The sequence below is a fragment of the Lactuca saligna genome, chromosome 7 (assembly GCF_052625555.1).
Source record: "Lactuca saligna cultivar CGN05327 chromosome 7, ASM5262555v1, whole genome shotgun sequence".
Taxonomy (NCBI): Eukaryota; Viridiplantae; Streptophyta; class Magnoliopsida; order Asterales; family Asteraceae; genus Lactuca; species Lactuca saligna.
In genome coordinates, this window is record NC_136423.1 from 60,752,892 (window position 1) to 60,775,350 (window position 22,459).

The window sequence follows — 22,459 nt, forward strand, 5'->3', positions numbered from 1 at the left end:
TGATACCATTTTCTATCACACCCCGCTAAAGCGGAAAGATGAGGCGTGACAATATAAAGGGTTTCATAGCAAAAGTTAAAAGACAACACCAACCATAATTTAAAAATCATTACAAATTTACAATGGATTTGAACAAATTTTTAAAAGAAATTACAATGTAAACTAAAATACAACACAATGTTTCTAAAAATGATGTGTCCCTAAGTGCCACTTACTCGATGATTCCTGAAAATGTATGTAAAACGATCGTCAACTATAAAAATAGTTGGTGAGTACTCACAGGTTAAGAATAATATTGGTTTCATGAATCGTAATCAAAGTTCTAATAGAAGTTTCCATAGATAAGGCATATTGTTAAAATAAGTAAATAAGTATGTATAAACAAAGTTCATTGTCATCATGAGAGATAAAGTATGTTGCCCAAATGGGATGCAACGTTCATATTCTCATGGGAAATAAAGTTTCCATAAATAGAAATATATTGCAAATGAGTAAATAAGTTTACATAAAAAAAGTTCGTTGTCATCATGAGAGATAAAGTATGTTTCCCAAATAAGATGCAACGTTCATATTCTCAAGGGAAATAAAGTTTCCATAAATAGAAATATATTGCAAATGCGTAAATAAGTTTACATAAACAAAGTTTGTTGTCATCATGAGAGATAAAGTATGTTGCCCAAAAAGGATGCAACGTTCATATTCTCATGGGAAATAAAGTTTGTTGTTAAAATGAGATGCAAGGTTCGTATGTGCATAATGATTATACCATGAGTTCACAACCCAAGCCTAATGACCGAGGGTGCCCTCTTCTATGTCTATCACTAACATAGGGAAATATGGCAAAATGCACTCAAGCGAATCGTGCGAGTGAGGAGTTGTCTACCTCCTAATAGCGCTATCCATGATAACCATAGGCTCAAATGAGTTAATGAGTTGTGTGAACAGATTCCAGGGACTTAAATGCGATAAGGCCTCATGAATTAACAATAACATACACATACATAGCAACATATAACAACCAAGTTTGATACAAGTCAAATTAAATACAACAAACATAAATATTTTAGGACATGTTTTTCCACCCCAAAACATAGAAACCAAAAATAAGGGGAGTTATGAATACTTATAATATGCATTAAGGTGATGCAAATGGTGCCTTCAATTATGATCCTCTTGTACCACTATCAATTCCTACACGATGTTATAGACTAATGAGTCTCTAATGGAAAGTTAACACTAGTATACATACTACTACAATAGAATTATGCCAATATTGTGTCAAACTTTAATATTGATAAGTTAAAAACATATTTATGTGAAAATTAAATTTCAATGAATCAATTGTTATATAACAATTTAAGTGGAAAATTCTCATTATTGAAATGTTAATATTTAACATTTTAAGAGGTGTTCCAATTATTAAATATTCAAAAAAAAAATCAATTTGGTTCTAAACTTTCCCAAACTTTTTCATTTCAGTTTTAATTGACGTCAAAGACCTTAAGATAAATTTTCTTGAATTTATGATTTGTCTAACTATTTTCAGCATTTAATTCCTTGAATATTCATAAAATCATGGAAAAATAGTAAATTATCATGAAATTTTCTTATAATTTTTGTGTAATTGTTTTCCAATGTACATAATCTGGGAAAAATATTAATATTTGTTTTCAAAAAAATTTAACACGATTTTGCTAATCTTTGTGTATTTGTTCTATAAAAATAAAAATAAATAGATAACAGTTTCAAAAATTCACAAAATTTTTTTATAAGTGTTATTACACATACTTAAGCTGGGAAAAATATAAAACTGGATTTCTAAACTGTTTAACCCAATTTTATGATTTTTTGTACATATAAGTGTATTAAATCTAGGGAAAATAGAAGAAAAATAGCATACAGAAGATAAAAATCATCAAAAAATTTATGTATCATCCTAACATATTATAAGAGTTTCGGGTAAATTTTCATGAATTTTGGACGAGTAAAACTATTTTTCCTGTTTTTAGTCCATTATAAATACAACAATTCAAGAAAAATAGATATATATTTTGAAAAATTAACAAATATTTTTCTTAGTGCTAAATATAAGGTACAAGCTGTGAAAAATAAGAAATAATATTTTTACAATCCCTAAAGTGGTTTTATGATTTATTGGAGCTAAATAAAAAGAAAATTAAAACTACACTAACTTGTATCAAAAATTGATTAAACTTTTTGAGAGAAGTTTATTAACTTAAAGGGTCGTCCACAAATATTTCCATAATTTATTTACAAGTTTAAATAACTTATATGCTTTAACATTCTATTTTCTTATTATTTTCATGTAAAAATAAAAAAAATATATATATTGAGCAGAAAATTTCCAGAATGCATCTTCAAACAATTTAATAACAATGACAATTTGTTTTCTTATTTTTAATGTCGAAAAACATGCCTAAAGGCTAAAATAATTATAGAAAAAACTTGGTTCTTGTGATTTTGGTAAAGATTATGGATGTTACTTTGAGAACTTTTGAAACATGTTCCAAAGACTTTTTAAATCAAGATCTTTTTGTACATATTAATACTTGATGTTAAGAGTTCCAAAGAATTTTTGAATGATTTTTAGTGATGAATAAGTCCTTTGAACATGCAACACAAAACAAGTGTTCATAAGAAAGTGCTGTTTGAGAAACAGTTTTGTAAAAATTGATAAAAATCGAAATATTGGAATTTTGCCAATGAGGTAAGGTGGGTTTGATAGATAACTCAAAATATTATATTTCAGAAAAAGAATCACGAATTTCGGTTAAGAAATGAGTGAGATATGGCAGTTTAAAATCAAGTAAATAAATCTGGTAGATCGCATGCATGATGATTGGTTAGAAAAGTGAGTTTTTTCATCATTTCCTTGAGTAAATCTTTTGAAATATTTAAAATATATCATGATAATCTCATATTTTAGTCATGTTTCTAGAAAACAAAAGATTAAAACTTATCAAAATGTATACATGCATTTGTGAACAAAATTTTGTTTCTCAAAAACTCTTAAGTTGAGTTTGATGTTTTAGTCCTTAAAATCGATTTTTGCACTAAGATCATGAACATGCAACCTTGTTTATCATACATGCATGGTGTTAAAACACATCCATGATGTTCTAAAAACCATTTTAACAAAAAGAAAACAATTTTGAAGAAGATGATGAAGTAGAAGTCGGTTTTTGAAGTAAAATGCACATGCATGGCTGAAATCATTGTTGTGGATCTTCAAGAGATGTATGTTCTTTACCCTAAATTTATTTGTGGCTTGAAAACCCCTTATGAATCTCCATAATTTCGTGGTTAATAGGCTATGTTTGTGGTGTTTGGAGAAAAAAATTAGAGAGAAGGTAGAGAGAGTTTTCTAGAGAGATAAAGAAAGAGAGATGTGTGTATGTTGGAGAATGAGAGTGTGAGAAAGAGATATGGGGAGGGAGAGAACGAATTTTATGGGAGGAAAGGATCCCCCTCTCTTGTTTCTTTTATAAAAATTCAAATCTTTTATAAAAATATCAAACTTTTTATAAAATGTGCACCTTAACCAAGTTTTTATGCATAAAATTCTTGATTTTTGACTTATAAATCAAGGGTTAATGTTAATAACTAAATCTTTATTTTTCATTGATTGTATTTCATAATAATTATGATGATAAGATAATATTATAAGGTTCATAAACGTTTTTATAGGATTTTTAAGGTTAAAGTTTATAAATATGAGTTTTTAGGGCTTTTAGGGTTTTGGAGTTTAATAAATCATTGGATATTAAAATAAATAGAGTATTTGAGAATATAAATTGTCTTATGCTATTATAACTCTTTTATAGTTACAAATATTGTTTGTAATTTATTTTTATCGATTTATTGGCATTCTATGTAGTGATTCCGAGATTTAAGCGAAATTGAGGATTCAAGTATACTAGTCCTAGTCTTCAACTTTGACTTATGTTTCTATGAGACTTTGACCTAATTTATACTTCTAGGTTAAGTGCATGATGTGTGTATTTGATTCATGAAAAGGTGTTCGAGTCAAAGAGTGACCTAAATACAGATAGTCGCTACAGTTAAGTAGTAGTAGAATTCACATATCAATGTGAAATCTAAGTACACTATTTATTGTTTCTCATTGTTTCCAAGTTTCTAGTAGGTTATAACTTAGCTTCTAGTTACTAAGTTTAGTATGTGTCGTGCCTATACGTGCAACTAAGTTTATTCAAATCTAGAACCGACTCGAATTTTGACTGTTGTCACATGGGATATTATGCATGCTTGTATATTTACAGTATGGGGTTTGAGGTAAAATTGAGGATTTTGCGTTTTCTATGATACTCTGATTTTGAATAAATTTAATTTGGAATAATTTTTTTTCTTAATAATGAATTTATAAATTGGGAAGTTTTACCTTAATAAAAATAGAATTTTGGTTGTGAAAAACAGGACGCTATAGTTACCATAAAAATCATGAGAGCCAAATAAATAATTGAGGAAGCAATCTACATTGTTACCAAAATTGTTGAAAGCATGAACCCCTTAAGAAAACCAGTAATATAAAGTTCACTTCATTGATGTTAGTTGAGTTTTTTCAAGTCAATCTTCATAAAAAATTTCATATCCAAATCTTCCTTGTTTGAATTGCCTTATGGGAATTCATCATGCTTTATTAAATTAGTATGATTCAATATAGGTTCAATTCAACATAATTTGTAGTTCATTTTCGATTCGACAATTTTGTTTAAACCTTAGTATATTCAACAGATAATATATCAATAGAATTAAAATACACACATATATTTAAAAATTTTCATAAAGTTAGACATAGTAAAATTTGTATCTTAAGCATCGTCTTTTTAAGATGAATTATATCTATACATTCTCTTCATCAAATAGTACCAAAAGAGAACAAATGCCATGAATGTTTCTTGAAATAAAGCCTATTATTTCATTTTGTGGTAAAGTATTCCCAATAAACATAGACTCACATTCAAGTCATTATGTGCCTTAATGATTATTTAGGTTAGCTATTAATCTAGATATAATGAATAGTCATGTATATTCCATTGGTTTTCAAGGAACTGGAATCGTCTCCTAGTGCTTTTCTTGTTTTTTAACTACATTACAAGATCTTCTCTTCCGGTTTCAACTTCAGCATACATGAGGCTCATCTCATGGTGATGGTCATGAAGGTCTTTTAGCTCTATCTCTAATGACGATCTTTTAGCTCTTTCCGTAATGACGATTTTGTCATTTCAAATCTCTCTTTCATTAATAAGTCTCCTTCAACCTTTGATTTTCCAGGATTTGATGGAAGACTATACATCCCTCGAACTTTATCCCAGAAAATATATGCAAACTAGTTAAAAGCTACAACCATGAAAACTAGTTGTGCATAAGTGTAATCTTTATAACTTTCATCAACTTACTATAATTGTGAAAACCAGTTGACCTGTGAGTACTAAAAGTCAAAGGTTGACTAGTTTTGTCATCATATTAAGCTCTTAAGCTCTATACTTAATATGTGCACCAAGAGTCTCATCAAGCTATGCTTGATGCATTAGAATTTTTTCTTCATTATCAATGTCTTCTTGAGAATGAGTCTCATGAACACCCTTGAAATTAGACGATATAAAAGATAACAACAATAAAGATTCATGGTAAAAATACAAGAACACTTGGTGAGTAAATCAAAATCAATTTTTTTGTTTAATTATTTACCATTCTACTCCCTGATTTTGTTGACAAAAGTCTTAAATCTTTTTCTAAAGCAACTACTTCTTCTTGCGCTAATTATTTTCTCCTTCAATTTGTTGAACTTTCAATTGATATTGGAAATTTGCACTCTTAATTTTTCTAAACCTCGTTTTCATCTCATAATCTAATGAACACGTTGCTCTTTATTTTTCTTGTTTGACTAAAACTTGTGTTTAGGTTTTTATGTTCTACCATTTCTAAATGTCAATTGACATTTTTTTGTAAATCATTTACAATATATGTTGGTGCTCATATGACAGGGCGGGCATATCATGTGTCTTGGGATGGCACGTGTTACTCCTCGATTTTGTCCAATAGAAGTGTAAAATTTTGTAGATCCTTCACAAATCTATTGGAAATTTGTCACAAAGTCTGATAAGTGTAATTCAATTTACATTTGTTTACTGACGAACTTTGTGGTGGAAACTACACTAGAAAATGAGTTTTTTTCCCTAGTAGTGCAACATTTAAAAATTTCGTGCAACCCTGTTTTTTCTTTTTTGTGTTGTAATGGTTATTACGTTCTTTTCTATATCAATTCTGAAATATCAAAACAGCTTCGAAAAATGATCTTAAAATGTCTATGGGTTATGCCAAGAGGGTTTATTAGGGCTTTTATTTTCTTTTTATAAGAGTTATTTCACAAAGACCTGTGATACTAAGTTAAGAAGGGGAGATAATCACACTTGCAGAGTGCATTAAAATGAAGAGTTATATGCTGCATTCGGGAAGAATGAATTAAATAGCTCCTGAAAAGAAATCAATTAACAAAGTCCTAAATGATCCAATTGTGTCACGGAAAATAGTAAAAGAAGCCTCTAACTCCTTCATGCTTGTTGCACTTGGCTCAAAGGGTATAGCTCAATGGGACTTAAGGAATAATATAAAAAAAATAAGAGGAAAAATATATTAATGTTAAATAAAAATCGATATAGTAAATAAAATTAAATAGAAGAACATAGATTCCAAATGAACAAATTCCAACTTCAAAACGATCTTTATGATTCTCAAAGGATGAGAGCCAAGGAGAAATATGTCTCGTTGAATTTAAAGACCTGTTTCATAATATAATAGAGTGACTTTTTTTTCTTAAATCGAAATAAAGGATATTTTTTATATATTTTTTCGAAAAATGATTAATATTTCATTCTAAATTAAGACATAAGAAACAAAGCATGGGTCTAAATGTCAACACACATTCATAAGTCATATAAGTCATAACAAAACCAAACGTGTTTCATAATTCTACATACCACAAACAATTTATAAGCATATAACATAAAAAGTAAAAACATCTATCTTACCCAAGATGGATGTTTGTAGTTTTAACCATTAGTAGAACACAAATCCACCAAAAGGGTATTATTATTCACTCATTCATTCATTTTTTAATTTACTTTTGCATTGGAAAGACTGAAACGGAAACCATCTTGATAAGTGACTCCACCTTGAGGCCCAAACAACTTCTTTTCTAAAAAACATTTCCTTGAAATGCCGCAATTGATGTCAATGTTTGTATGTATTCACGCCAATGTACACACACACACACACACACACACATATATATATATATATATATATATATAAGTTATCTGTAATAATAAAAATGCCTGAAACATTATAATAAGAACTAAAAAACCACTTAATAATAATAATACCTGAGTTGGGTTACTTTTTCAGAAGCAAATTTCTGAATCCACATGGATTCAACATACTTAGCAACTGGAACCACCATTTTCTTAACCTTCAGATACGCAAGTAGGTTTCTCAAAGCATTTTAAGAAAGCTAGAAGTAGCCCTTAATTCAATCAATGTATTCATACAATTTTTTTAAATATAAAAATCGTTGATGTTAAAAATGTGTAAATCAAATGTAATAATAATATGATGAATATATATACCTTTCCTTTGTTGGTTTCACTAGTAGCAACTGCTAGAAGTTTTGCAACATCTACCCCAAATCCACGAAACATTCCGGTTGTAACTACCTTTGACCTACACAATTTATAAAATTATGTTGCAAATTGTCCAGGAAAGGTAGTTCAAGCTGGATTGTTTCATGTATTTGGGGCAGATGTTGCAAAACTTCCAATAGTTGCTACTAATGAAACCAACCAAGGAAAGGTATATATATTCATCATATTGTTATTCCATTTGATTTACACATTTTTAACATCAATGGTTTTTATATATAAAAAAATTGTACGAATACATTGATTAAATTCAGGGCTACTTCCAACTTTCTTCAACTGCTTTGAGAAACTACTTGCGTATCTGAAGGTTAAGAAGATGGTGGTTCCAACTGTTGAGGATGTTGAATCCATGTGGATTCAGAAATTTGGTTTTGAAAAATTAACCCAGCTAAAGTATTATTATTATTATTATTATTATTATTATTATTATTATTATTATTATTATTATTATTATTAACGGATCTTCCTGTCCCGTTCTGTTAAAAATAATAATATTAAATTAAATTCAAAATTAGCCGACGAAGTCTAAACGAAAGTTGTATAGCGTAATTTTAGCTACGCGTTCATATAAAGAACGTCAAAAACAGAGCTCGTATGCAAAAGTTATGGATTTTAGAAGTTCGGGGCTCAACATTCGAGAAATCTCGCATGAACAGTAGTCGGCCACGTCACCTCGCACGAAGCTGCTGCGTCACCGAAGATGTGGCCGAATCCGGATCCGACGCGTGTCGCAATTCCCTCGGACTGAAGTCTCGGCCAATCAGAAGCCACCTCATAGCCGTCGCGTGTCCGAATCTCGCAGGGGCCACGTCCGAGCCTCGTAGCCCGCCTCCGTGTCTCGCCCTTGTTGTTGCCACACGCCTCGCCCCTTCGCTGCCACATCCTCCCTTCATGACCGAGCCTCGCAAGCACTATGTGGCGCTTTCTCAGCCACGAAGCCCTCGGTCTTGCACCCTATATAAAGGGGGGGGGGACTGCGAGCCTTCCCGGGTACTTTTGGAAATTTGACATTTTTCACCCCTAAACTTATATTTTGACTATTTTGACTTCCCCCGAAGCCCCGATATCATTTTTAAAGCCCGGAATACGTCCCAAAGTGATCGAAAATCCAGAAAATTTTATCTTTTCGGTTTTGAAGCTCCAACTCTCGCAGAGCCCGGTTTCTCAATAAAACTCCCGGTTTTATCAGAAACGATCATTTTAAGAAACAAATTGTTGTCCGATTATCATCAAATCAAGTGAGTGTATAGTCACTTTCATCTTACACATAGATATGAAGTATTTTCTATAAAATACGTGTTATGTGTAATTATATTGATTGTTTATTTGAGATGATTGTTGAATGCAATGTTTTATACAAGTTATAAATTGTATATGTATTTTATCTACAAATATGTTGGGTAAAACATGGGTAGACGAAATAGTTGATGTGTGTTAAAATGATGAGAGGTCTCGATGTTGTTGTTCCAGTCATCTAGCGGAGTATGGATGACGACCACATAATTTTCTAAATAGTCTAGTGGAATGCTAGCAGGCTCGCAACCTGTAGGTGTTTGTAGGCTTGATGTTCACCGGTGTACTCCATCCCCCTCATGGTTGCCTTACAAACATATATGGTTGAGGAATCCCCTTAGCAGTAAAGTTCATCCCGATGATAAAATCCTTAGACTTGGTCCCTTGTATAGGTATTTAGGGACGTAAAGTGAGGATAAAGGGAATGGGTAATCAGGGTTATTGTTGGTTTGATGAAATTAATAAATTTATTATTAATTGTGGGTTGAAAACCCTATATGCTGACCAGGCTCCCAAGTCTGACCCACTCAGCTTTCTGTTTTAAAGGTAGTCGACCCAGAGCATAATTTGGATGATGATGAGGGACTTTTGGATTATAGGTCATTAGTTGTAAATAACTGTTGTAAGGCTTATAATGTACTGTTTATACTTATGTACTGTATCGAACATGACATCCCAAGTCTTTTAATGAAATACATTTCTAAGGAAATGCTTTTGATAAATCTTTCTCATATTACTGTTTTGGGACAAATTCCACAATTCTTTTATTAAAAGGTTACTCTGATTTTGAAATAAAGTATAAACAAAATTGGTCTTTTTTGGCCATGAAATTGGGGATGTCACATATACTATGGAACCGGTCTTTAAATTTAACGAGAGATCTTTCTCCTTGGATCTTATCCTTTGAGAATCATAAAGATTGTTTTCAAGTAGGAATTTGTTCATTTGGAATCTAAGTTCTTCTACTTCATTTTTATTTACTATATTGATTTTTATTTAATATTAACACTTTTGCCTCTTGTTTTTTTAGATTAATCCTTAAGTCTCATTGACCTATACCCCCCCCCCCCCAAGCCAAGTGCATCAAGCATGAAGGAGTTAGATGCTTCTTTTACTCCTTTTCCGGACACAATTGGATCATATGGGACTTGAATTAATAGTTATCTTTTCAGAAGCTATTCAATTCATTCTTCCCGAACGCAACACAAAACTCTTCATCTAATGCACTCTGCAAGTGTGATTGTCTCCCTTTCTTAACTTGGTATTGTAACATCCCGGAATCACAAGAGTAGAGTTGAAGGGATAAAAGTGTAAGTTTCAAAGGGTGACTCGGCGAGTCCATGGATAGACTCGGCGAGTCAGGTCGCGACTATGGTCGCGTATCAAGTGGCCTACTCGGCGAGTCCAAAGATGGACTCGGTGAGTAGGTGATGTATGGAGAAAACCCTAATTTTTGGGGTTGAGCCCTATATAAAGAGCATTATGCCCCTCCACAACCTCCCTTATTCCCCCCTTGAGTTCCAAAAACCCTAAATTCGTGGAGAGTCCCATTGTTGAGCAAATTAGAGCTTGGAGAGGTGTTGGTTGAAGAAATCTTGAAGGAGAAGTGGCTTGGATCAAAGGGCTTTGCTTGGATTCGAGTTTGGTTGCTATTGAGGCATCTTTTGGAGGTAATACTTTCGTTCTTGGGCTGTGCTTTCCTAGTTTCTCATTTTGGGGTTGTGTGGGGTGCTTGGTTGTGTGGCATCTTGATGTTTGGAGGATGGATCTGAGGTTGCTACCTCAGATCTGGAGTGGAGAAGATCTTAAGAGCATTAAAGCCCCTGTTCTTGTGTTGTTAATGGAGCTACCATGTCCCAAATCTTGGTTCTGAGGTGAATAAGGCCTAGATCTCTTTAGATTCACGTAAAGGTTGCCACTTTACGTGATGGATGGATTGTAGGAGGTTGGATCTATGTTTTGGATCAATTGCATGGCCTGAGATGCTTCTGTATGGATTCAAACCGGTGGTACTCGACGAGTCACATGGGTGGACTCGACGAGTTGCTTGAAGATGGCCTGGAACTCGACGAGTTGGAAGAACAACTCGGCGAGTAGGTTGAAGATAGCCTTGGACTCGACGAGTCCATTTGGACTCGGCCAGTCTTGTCGAGGAAGTCCCAATATTTCCTGGTTGAGTCAAGAATCGGTGAGTCAAGGGATGACTCAGTGAGTTGGGTGCGAGTGGACTCAGAGTTGTTGGACTCGACGAGTCTTGGGGTGACTCGGCGAGTTGGGTCGCTAATTGAGGGAAGTTCTGAGCATAAGGACTCGGCGAGTCATCGGGTTGACTCGGCGAGTAGGGTCAGTCAAGGATTGACTTTGACATGTCCAAGGTTGACCAGTTGTCTTCCAGGGGTATTTTGGTAATTAAGGGTATTTATTGAGTTGTATGTTTTGATGTTCAGTAGAGGAGTTTGTGTCAGAGTTCGGAGCAGCGGGATCTTATCCTTTCAGCCGACAGTTTCGAGGTGAGTTATCCTCACTATATCAACAGGGTCTAAGGCACCAAGGTCGGCCCTTTATTGGATTGAGATTCGGATATGGTTATTATGTTATTGTTTGATGTGTCTGCATCCTGGTAGCTAGGATGGTACATGCTAGGGGACCTTGTTAAGGTCAGTTTCCTGATATATATAAGTGATGCTATGCTAGTGACCGGTTAGGTCGGTAACCTGGGTAGGGTAATGATATGCTATGTGATGTGTTTGTTCGGTTTGTTGGCTATGACTGTTATATGATTGTATGTTTTGTGCACATGGTTGTTTGGACTAGAGATGGGTTGAGGCGGTCCTGCTTTGTGCTGTAGGCCAAGATACCCAGGGCGGACCGGTTATTCCGAAGGCCCAGCGAGCGGTCCGGATAGGCTGTAGGCCCCACGAGGGTGGACCAAACGTGCCGAGGCTTGGAGAGTGGACCAGGCCGACTGAAGGCCCGATGCGGGCGTACCAGTCACACTGTAGACTCAGAGAGTGGACCAGGTGGGTTGAAGGCCCGATGCGGGCGGACCAACCCCACTGTAGATTCGAAGGACATGACTAGACCTGGAGGATGGATCCGGTGGACTGAAGGCCCGATACGGCGGACCAGTCACCCAGTAGACCCAATATGCATGGTTGTTCTATGTTCTGTTATGTTATGTATGTTTTATATGTTTTGGACCGGAAGGTCGTAGCCTGGAAGGGCGTATACGTGGTTGGTATTTTGGGGGTATCTCACTAAGCTTTCGGGCTTACAGTTCTGGTTTAATGTTTTTCAAGTTCTTTAGGAGACCGTGGCAAGGCGAAGGCGCGATCGTACCGCTCCTCATGATTTTGTAGCAATGTGATTCTGGGAATACTCTAATGATTTGTATTGAAAACCTTTTTGTAAACATTTTGATGAAAATCGGGTTGTTTTGAAAATTTTAAATTGGTTGTATTTTTTGGATGTTACAGGTATGGTAGGTCTTTATGAAATAACTTTGATAAAAGGAAAAAAAAAACGTTAATAAACCCTCTTTGCATAACCCTAGACTTTTTTAGATCACTTTTCAAAGTTGTTTTGATATTTTGGAATTTATATAGAAAAAAAAACATAATAACCATTATAACACAAGAAATAAATAAACAGGGGTTGTACGAAATTTTTAAAAGTTGCTTTACTAGGGAAAAAACTTATTTTCTATTGTAGTTTCCACTACAAAATGCATCACTAAACAAATGTAAATTGAATTTACACTTATCAGACTTTGTGACTGATTTCCAATATATTTGTGAAGGATCTACATACATTTATACTTCTATTGGACGAAATCGAGGGGTTACATGTGTCATCCAGAGACAAATGATTTGCCCGCCCCTTCCCTAAGAACTCCAACATAATTTGTAAAAGATTTAAAAAAAAGGTTAGTTGGCATTTGGAAATGGTAGAACATAAAAACCTAAACACAAGTTTTAGTCAAACAAGACAAATAATGGAGCATCACATTCACTAGATTATTAGATAAAAAACGAGCTTAGAAAAATTAAGAGTGCAAATTTCGAATATCAGTTCAAAAGTTTAACAAATTGAAGTAGAAAAAACAGATGCTTGAAGAAAGTTCATGTTTTAGAAGAAGATCTAAGACTTTTGTCAACAAAGTCAGGGAGTAAAATGGTAAATAAGTAAACAAAAAATTGATTTTGATAATTCTTCACCAACCAAGTCTTTTTGTATTTTTACCATGAATCTTTATTGTTGTTATCCTTTATATCATCCGTTTTTCAAGGTGTTCATGAGACTCATTTGCAAGAAGACATTGATAATGCAGAAAAAATACAGATGCATGAAGCATACCTTTATGAGACACTTGATGCAAATATTGAGTATAGTGCTTAAGAGCTTAGTATAACGACAAAACTAGTCAACCTTTGAGTTTTAGTAGTCAAAGGTCAACTGGTTTTCACAGTTATAGTAAGTTGATGAAAGCTATAATGATTACACTTATGTACAACTAGTTTTCATAGTTATAACTTTTAAATAGTCTTTCATCAAATCCTGGAACATCTAAGGTTGAAGGTGACTTGGTAATGAAAAAGAGATTTGAAAAGATAAAATCATCATTCGAGACACAACTAAAGGACCTTTGTGACCATTACCTTGAGATGACCTCATGTATTTATGTTGAAGTTGATGTCGTAAGAGAAGATCTTGTAATGTAGTTAAAAACCAAGAAGAGCATAAAGAGACGATTCCAGTTCTTTGAAAACCAATGGAATATACCGACCATTCATTATATCTAGATTAATAGCTAACGTAAATAATAATTAAGGCACATAATGACATGAATGTGAGTTTATGTCTATTGAGAACACTTTACCACACACACCCTACTCCCGAGTTGTAGCAAAGAAAAGAAGAAAAAAGAAAAGAATGTAAGGAGAGAAAAGAAAAAAAGGGAGGAAAAAAGTTGTCTTTTGTTCTCCCGATATGGACAGAAATGGAAGGAAAGTTAAACTTTTTGTTCTTTCTTTCCAAATCCTTTCAAATCGAAAGGAAAGTTAGGAGGGAAAATGATCCTTCCATTTCCTTACACTTTCTCTCTTTAATGAAACTCAGGGAGCACCAATTTGTCTTACTTTCCTCTCACTTCCACCTATTTCCTTTCTTTTTCTCTTCTTAAGTTGAACTCGAGAGCACGGTGAAAATGAAATAAGATGTTTTATTTCAAGAAACATTTATAGACATTTATTCTCTTTTTGTACTATTTTATGAAGATAATGTATAGATATAATTCATCTTGAAGAAAGAATGGTTAAGATACAAATTTTACTACGTCTAATTTTATGAATTTTTTTATATAAATGTGTATTTTAGTTCTATTGATATTTCATCGGTTGAATATACTAAGGTTTAAACAAAGCTGTCAAACTGAAAATGAACTACAAGCTATGTTGAATTCAACCTATACTGAATCATACTAATTTAATAAAAAATGATGAATTCCCATATTAAATCATACTAATTAATAGTCTACCCTTGGGATTTTACTACTAGACAAATCCCAAAAGCTACAACCAACATTCTTGTGAACCTATTATCATGTTTGTTTTCATGTTACAAGTTATAAGACTATAATGTTATTATTAAGCAAAAACATTGTTAAAGTGTATAATGTCAGCAAGAGTAATAGTAAGAGAGTAACAGAGTGAGAGTGAGAGTGAGAGTGAGAGTGAGAATAATAATAATAATAATAATAATAATAATAATAATAATAATAATAATAATAATAATAAAAGCAATAGTTTCTAGTTTATATTTTATACTCACATGAAAGATGTCAACGGCTTGTGAAAGCAACACTTTGTTCTCATCAGAAACATCTTCCCCACGCAAAACAATCTCTCTAGAACCAAATAAAGTATTCCACAGTCCACACTGCTGAACCAATTGCCAGATGGCAACTCCTGTAACATATCAACAATCAATCATATATAATCAAGTGAAAAGAGTAGGAAATTTTAGTAAATAACTAAATTCAAATTCACACACCTTCAGATCAATCTTCGTATGTTCCCTCAAACAGCCAATATGATATTCCCTCTCACATTGCAAGGTATGGAAAATGGATTAGGGGATTAATCTAACTAACAAAAATGAAAACACAACATAACTGAATAATTTAAAATGACCATTTTAACCTTGGACCAAAACTGAAACAAGATGTATACCACAGGGACCAAAGTTGTGATTTTCTTTTTATTCTTAGTTAAGGTTTATAAAATTTTAAATGTACATATTCTTATTTTGTTAAAAGCTTTATATAGTTTCCAACATTATATCTATACCAAGTGCAAGGTGTTTTAGAAAACAAGAGAAAAATTTAGTCTAAAGCATCATGATTATTTCAAAAAAGATTAACAGCTAGGTTGTTAACTAAGACAAGCCAGAGACCAAAATCATATAAAATATTTATATAAGAACCAAAATGGCAACCTTACACCTTTAGGGACCAAAACCGAAAAAACCAGGTAAAATCAGGGACCAAAAATGTAATTACTCCAATTACAATGACCTGATCACAAACAAGAATAACCTTATCATTGAAGCCGACTGTGTTAAAATCATAGGCTCTGTACACACCAAATTTATTCAAACATGATTACATGATTTTAAATTGTGAAATAAATTTGTTGCAAATTTTATAAAATTAGGGTTACCTGCAAGTACAACTTTACCTTTATGGAATGACGTAGGGCATCTAGAGCACTAAGTCTCCACCTCTCTTACAAACTCCACAAAGTTCATGTTGTCCAAGCCTCCCATAAAATACAATGATTTTTTTTACCTTCAACGTTTTAATTATAGTTAATTGATTTTTAATTATATTCATGTGTTGTCTAACTTAACAACCTAGCTTGTTAAGTTACACAACTTAGGCATTTAATGCATAAAAAACATGTTCTTGTTTTAGAGGGACAAGTTTTAGAAATAAACAATGTTTCAAATTGAAATTACTCTACATTTAATGCACAAAACTTCTACTAAAAATATATAGCAAAAAGGCCAAACAACCCCCCAAATTTATAGCGGATTTTATTGCAAAAGAGGGTACGACATGAGAGACATGCTAATACAATTAACATAAAAAACTTAATAATAAAGATTATTAATGAGAGTGCATCTAGAAACTAATGGAAAGAATCTTTGAAATCAGACCTTCTAATTTCCATTATTATCAAAAGCGAAAAAAGTTAAGATGTAAAAAATGTTCAAATCAATACCCTAATCGTAGCAACCACTCATGTTTGTATGAGTGTGTGTGTCACACATGACTAGTCATCATTTTGACTTTTCTCAAAGAACCGAAATGATACTAAAAGTCATAAGAAATAATAACTCATTGACACAGTTGCAAAGCCAACAATCGTTTCTCACTTTGCATTCACAAGGTCCTCACTTTCATTGTATCATAAAACCCTCAATGGTCAAGTCAAGAGGATTACATTAATATTTAAGGCTAGCTATACGCTTTATTTAAGAAGTGAAAGGTCGAACATCAAAGACTAATAATGAAAGCGCTCATATTAGAAATTTGACAAGAAAGAGTGAGCATTTAAAGTTCTTACACTTGATTCATAAATACTAGAGTCTAGAGTCGGTGTGCTCATATAATAAGCAACAGGCATGTAAGTTATATAGTTCAACTAACATACACCTAACTTATTCATTAACTATTAGTCTGTTACATTAAAGAGCATAACATAGTACTTTCGGTAACTAGTTTCCATAAGAACACCAATATATTTGTCCTACATAGTACATACACTATCAAATTTTGCATAGATTGAGTTTTCCTAAGACCTACATGGTTAGAATGTATTAATGCAAGACCTGAATCGTTTACTTCTGGGATGACAATTGACATGTAATCTCATAGAAAGATTATTCTTTTAAAGCCTACTTTACAAAAACAAAACTGCTGGTTTTGGTTACTATAAAAATCATGAGGGAAATAATGATTACGAGGAACTGAAGAAGCAATCTACCTTGTTCGTTGATGTTGGTTGAAGATTTTTCAACTCAATCTTCATCAAATTTTCAGAACCAAAAGCTTCCTTGTTTGAATCGCCTTTTTCACTTATAGTTTCCACTTTTAAAACAAAGATCTGCTTATTCCTTGGATCTTTCGACATTTGCGAAATCAGCTTTTGGACTTCCATTGTTAAACCTCGTCTACGGTGTTCTCCATACCAGAACAGATCGTAGATCTTTCTTTCTTTTTCTATTTTTTGGTATCGGTGAACCCAAACTATTAACATTCCGATCTAGCGAGATCTTCATGATTGACTATAACGATGATTGAATCATCAATCAAATTCATAAAAAAGAAAGAGATTGATGAAAATTGAGCCATCGATCTGTGAGAACACGGATTGATTCATAAAAAAAAAAAAAGAGTTTGATGAAAATTGAGCATCAATCTGTGAGAACAATCATTGATTCATAAAAAAAGAAACAGCATGACGAAGATTAAGCATCAATCAGTGAAAACAAGCGATTGATTCATAAAAAAAGTAACAGCCTGATGATAATTGAGCATCAATCTGTTAAAAAATTGATTAATAAAAAAAGAGCTTGATGAAGATTGAGCCATCAATCTAGTACAAAAATTGATTCATAAAAAAAGTTAGAGTTTGATGATACCGATTCATAAAAAAAATATTTAAATAAATAAATAAGAGCTTGACGAAGATTGAGTGTCAATCTGTGGAAACAAGGATTGATTCAAAAAAAAAAATAAAAAAAAAAAAGGTAACATTGAGCTTCAATCTGTTCAAAACAAAATCAATCTGTGAGAACAATAGAGCTTTGTGAAGATTGCGCACCAATCTTGAAAACAAGTATGTATTAATAAAAAATATAATAAATAAATAAATAAAAATAAAAAGCGCTTCGAGGAAGATTTAGCAGCGTCAATCTGTGAAGACAAGAAAGACCTAAAAACCTAGGATTTGACGAATGTGGAGTCCTCTCCAACACTCCCAGCTTATATATAACAAAAAATTCCAAGATATTTTAAAATCATTTTCCTTTTTTTTTTTTTTTTTTTTTTTTTTTTTTTTTTTTTTAAGTCTTGAATGTTTTCTTTAAAACAAAATGATGGATATATTTTGCTTTGGTTTTATTTTATTATCATTTAAGTTGTAAAGAAAAAAACGATTAACTTGAGAGTAAAAATAATATATATATATATATATATATATATATATATATATATATATATATATATATATATATATATATATATATATATATATATATATGAGAAAAGTGAATATGTGGCTGTCATGTATGTAATATTAGGTATAGAACTATTAAAATTGACTTCATTTTGATTAAATTTACACAATTTTTGACGTTGTTAGTTTCTTCCTATTGCTTTTGAGATCATATTATTTCTGATTTCATAATTTATCCCCAACATTTATATATTTCGAATGTATTTTTTATATTAGATATCTAGTAGGTTTCATAAATTTTCTTTGACACCAACCATATGTATACTTGCATGGTTCTTTTTGATGTGTGATTGGAAGAAGTTTATTGTGTTTTTAATGAATAATTTCAATCGTTCACTGTAATTTTTATTTTAAATTTGAATATGAAGATTTATAGGTAGTTGATAATGTATACATGGTTTTGTTGCAAAATTAAAAATTTAAAACTCAATAAATGTATGTATAAAGCCTATCATCTAGTCTAATAGAGAATACAAGAAAGATGGTAGGGAGATTTGATCGTATTTTGTTAAAACCATGTAGTTTTTAATGGTTCTATACCTAATATTAGGTACATAACAGACACATATTCCTTAAACCTTATATATATATATATATATATATATATATATATATATATATATATATATATATATATATATATATATATATATATATATATATATATATATATATATATATAAACAAGATGGGCATAACGATAACGATAGTGAAATGGTTTTCGATGTAGTCATCTATAAGATATATATATTTAGAAAGATAAACAAACAAAAAATATGTTGTTTGATTCCTTATAAGCAATCAAATCATGCATAATTAGACACGATATATCATCGACATAAAAATAATGAAGCTAATAGGTTAAATAATATGGTACACGACTTCATATCGAGAATATATATTAATATGATTAGAAGTGATAACATGTTCAATGTTCATTCGGCATATCGCATATCTAAGTTTTTATTTTTACAACATTAATATGTTTAGGATTATGCATCCATGACAATGATCACTAAAGTAGTAATAGTTTGACGAGTGATGTTCATATTAAGAAGGTCGATAAATTTCTTATCAAAGATATAAAAGTATCTACTAATAGATTCACATCGAAAGAAAGTGTTATGTGATAAGGATCCAAGATACCGAATAACTTAATAAGACGGCTCATGTATACATTTCAACGGTCAAATGGGCAACATATATATTTTCAATTGGTTTTCAAATAAAAAAAATAATCATATGAAGATCTGTCTACGATTTTAGTTGTAGGTTCATGTGGTAAGTGTAACAAGTGTTATACTCGTGCGTCGTTTTAATGCATTGTTTTAATGAAGTATACACTTATTTGTTAAGAATTCTTTTTATATTTGTAACACCTTGATCCTAGTATTTCCCATTTATGCCCTTAATAGGAATATATATTTGCTAAGTTGGTCTCTTGGTTCAGTAAGTGGAAATCGTGTGTGTTCCTAGTACATTGGGCGTACTCCAACATACGTCGGGTCTAAGTAGCTGAGGTTCAAACCCTAATTTTTAGGGTTTGAGCCCTATTTAAGCATCAATATTTTTCTACGACCTCTTCCCTCATCAGCCTCCGTCTCCCAAATCGTTCCTTGCTAACCTTAACCTATTGTGTGAGCATTTTGAGCTTAAAAGTGTACTTTTGGTGATCTTGAAGGAAGAAGAAATAAGTGGAATCAACTTGGAACCTCAAGGCATCTTGGATTCAGAAGTATCTTGCCCTCAACCTTCATTGGGAGGTTTAAAGCTTGGATCTTGATGCGTCATTTACTTAGATCTTGTTAGTTTAGAGGTTGTATACATTTTGGTCTTATAGTTTTGTCTAATGGAGTATGAGCTACTCCATGTCCTTGAAATGTAGTTTCATATAGTTTTGAGCTTCTAGATTCGTAAAAATGAGAACATAAACACTTTCATTAATCCATGCAAGAGTTTGGGAGTTTTGGGTGACTTTTGGACCAAGGGTTTGAGGTTTTACCCACTTAGATGCATGCAAATGGATAAAGTCAAAGCCTTTATCCATTATGATGTCTCTTGATATTTGGATCTAAAGTTTGGTGCGTTATCTTAACAAAATAAGAGCTTAATGGAAAAGTTGAGGTTTGGCTCAGGTACGTTTAGCATACCTAGAGGTAGAAGAGTTCGAGGAAGTGGTTTCTGAAGGCACCCTCTACACTAGGCATATAGGGGAGTACGCAGCGCGGGGCCTATAGCCTATCCAGTCGTCCCCGATTGTCTTGGCCTACAACACAAAGCAGGATCGCTTCAACCCAAACCAACATGTCGACATATGCAACAAATAAACATGAACACAAAACCAGCAAATACAAGTAAGCATACGAATCTAACGGATCACAATAGCATAAATGATGGGTTTGAGCCAAAAGAACATCCTATGTGCTCATGCAAACCCTAATGCTTGGATCTAGGTTTCTCTAATTGTACATGCATCCATCCAAGACTTTCTAACCCTAGATCGAATGAGAATAATTCGAAACTATAAGAAAAAAATTAGATCTAGATCATTACCTCTTATTGCTTGCTGGAATCTCCTTGTCTTTAAAGCTTAAAGTCACAAGTGCTACTCCTCTAATGGCTTACAAACACCATAGCAAAAGGATGATCTTAGAGAGAGGTTGGAGGCTTCTTGAAATCGACTCTATCACTCTTAGGGTTAGGGTAGCCGATTTTTGTAGCCTAGGGGTCCTATTTATACTGGAGCTATTGGGGTTTCAGTCAAAACCCCTAATGGATAGCTTAGGCCTTAAGTTATCCAAGGAAGCTTCTGGAATAGGGCATTAGGGCCAAAATTTGGGATGACACATCCTAATTTCCTCCATGCCTAGTCCAAGAGGCTCCTCAGCCTAATACTCAACTATCACACATTTGACAGTTTGAGTCCCTAATGTTAAATTAATGTCTTTTAGCCACATAATTAATTTCTTAATTAATTCTTGTCTAATATTAATTTAATTATAGGATGTCTCCATTAATATTATTATACATATAACATATTAATAAATCATAATAACCTCTTTCTTAATAAATCATCCTATCATGTTGCTTAGGTGAAGGCAACCCAAAAGGACCATGCACAAGTAGGCCAAGTACTTACCAAATACAGTTACGGGCTTAGACACTAATCCAATAGTCTCCCACTTGGATAAGTCTAGTAACTACAAATGTAAGCACAATCCGATTAGCAGTCGTAGCTCTCAAAGATGCTATCAAACTCTGATCTTATTAGTAACTTGTCATTTAGATAAGGGATCGTATAGTACTCCATTCTAGATATCGTGCAGACAATTACATGGAACATAGCCATACTTATTGTCTAGCAGTTCATTTCTCGATCTCTGATTCGTTTGACATAGAACTTAATTGAACACATCAATTCAGTCATAACCGGGCCCGACACATAAGTCAAACCAAATCATCGAGGGGCCCTAATATCACTTTTACCCTCTCAGGATAAAAGGAACATATAAACTTCGACTTATATGCATTTACCATCCACTAATCAAATCATACACAACAATGCGTTTTATAATATCCAGTTACTAATGCGTTTACACATTATCAATGCACAACTAATTAGCAAACAATAAACCATATATCTAGGTTTTAAGACCATATGATATTATCGTCTTGCGATCACTCAAGATAAATTCCATAAAGTGATTCCAACAAGCGTGTGTTTATTCCAATGCTTAAATCCAACTCATAAGCACTCATGAACGTTGTAGAAAACTTTTGCTATGTCTAATACATTTTAGACAATCTACACACCAAATCATGGCAATCTTCATTCATACCAACTTCAACATATGAACGACTATGGACGGTTCGAATAATCTTAGTATTCAGGAAGTCAAAACATGCAAAGTGAAACAATAGGTAAACAATTAACATAAGACAGTAACATTACTAATAAATAATACTCTTTTATTTAATCATCAAATATTAATTACAATTTATCTATCACACGTTTCTAAACTATCTAATCCAAATTAATATTGTCCTTCAGCCCGATGCTCCTAGCGTGTTCCTAGTGCTTAACCCTAAACATTACCTTCGTAAGCGAATTTGTTGGGTTATCCT

The 22,459-nt window shown here is 32.6% G+C and overlaps 1 long non-coding RNA gene across 2 annotated transcripts; it reads right to left on the reverse strand.

Moving 5' to 3' along the window:
• Positions 1 to 95: 95 nt before the first annotated feature.
• LOC145005459 (uncharacterized) lies at positions 96 to 17,839 on the reverse strand. 2 transcript variants are annotated; one of them, XR_013662571.1, is made up of 3 exons: positions 15,084 to 17,839; positions 14,862 to 14,998; positions 96 to 225 (listed from the first exon to the last, which is right to left on the reverse strand). It is a non-coding gene; the product is annotated as an uncharacterized LOC145005459 (long non-coding RNA). The 2 variants fall into 2 exon arrangements; XR_013662572.1 differs by lacking the exon at positions 96 to 225 and adding an exon at positions 12,712 to 12,916.
• Between the last annotated feature and the right edge of the window lie 4,620 nt (positions 17,840 to 22,459).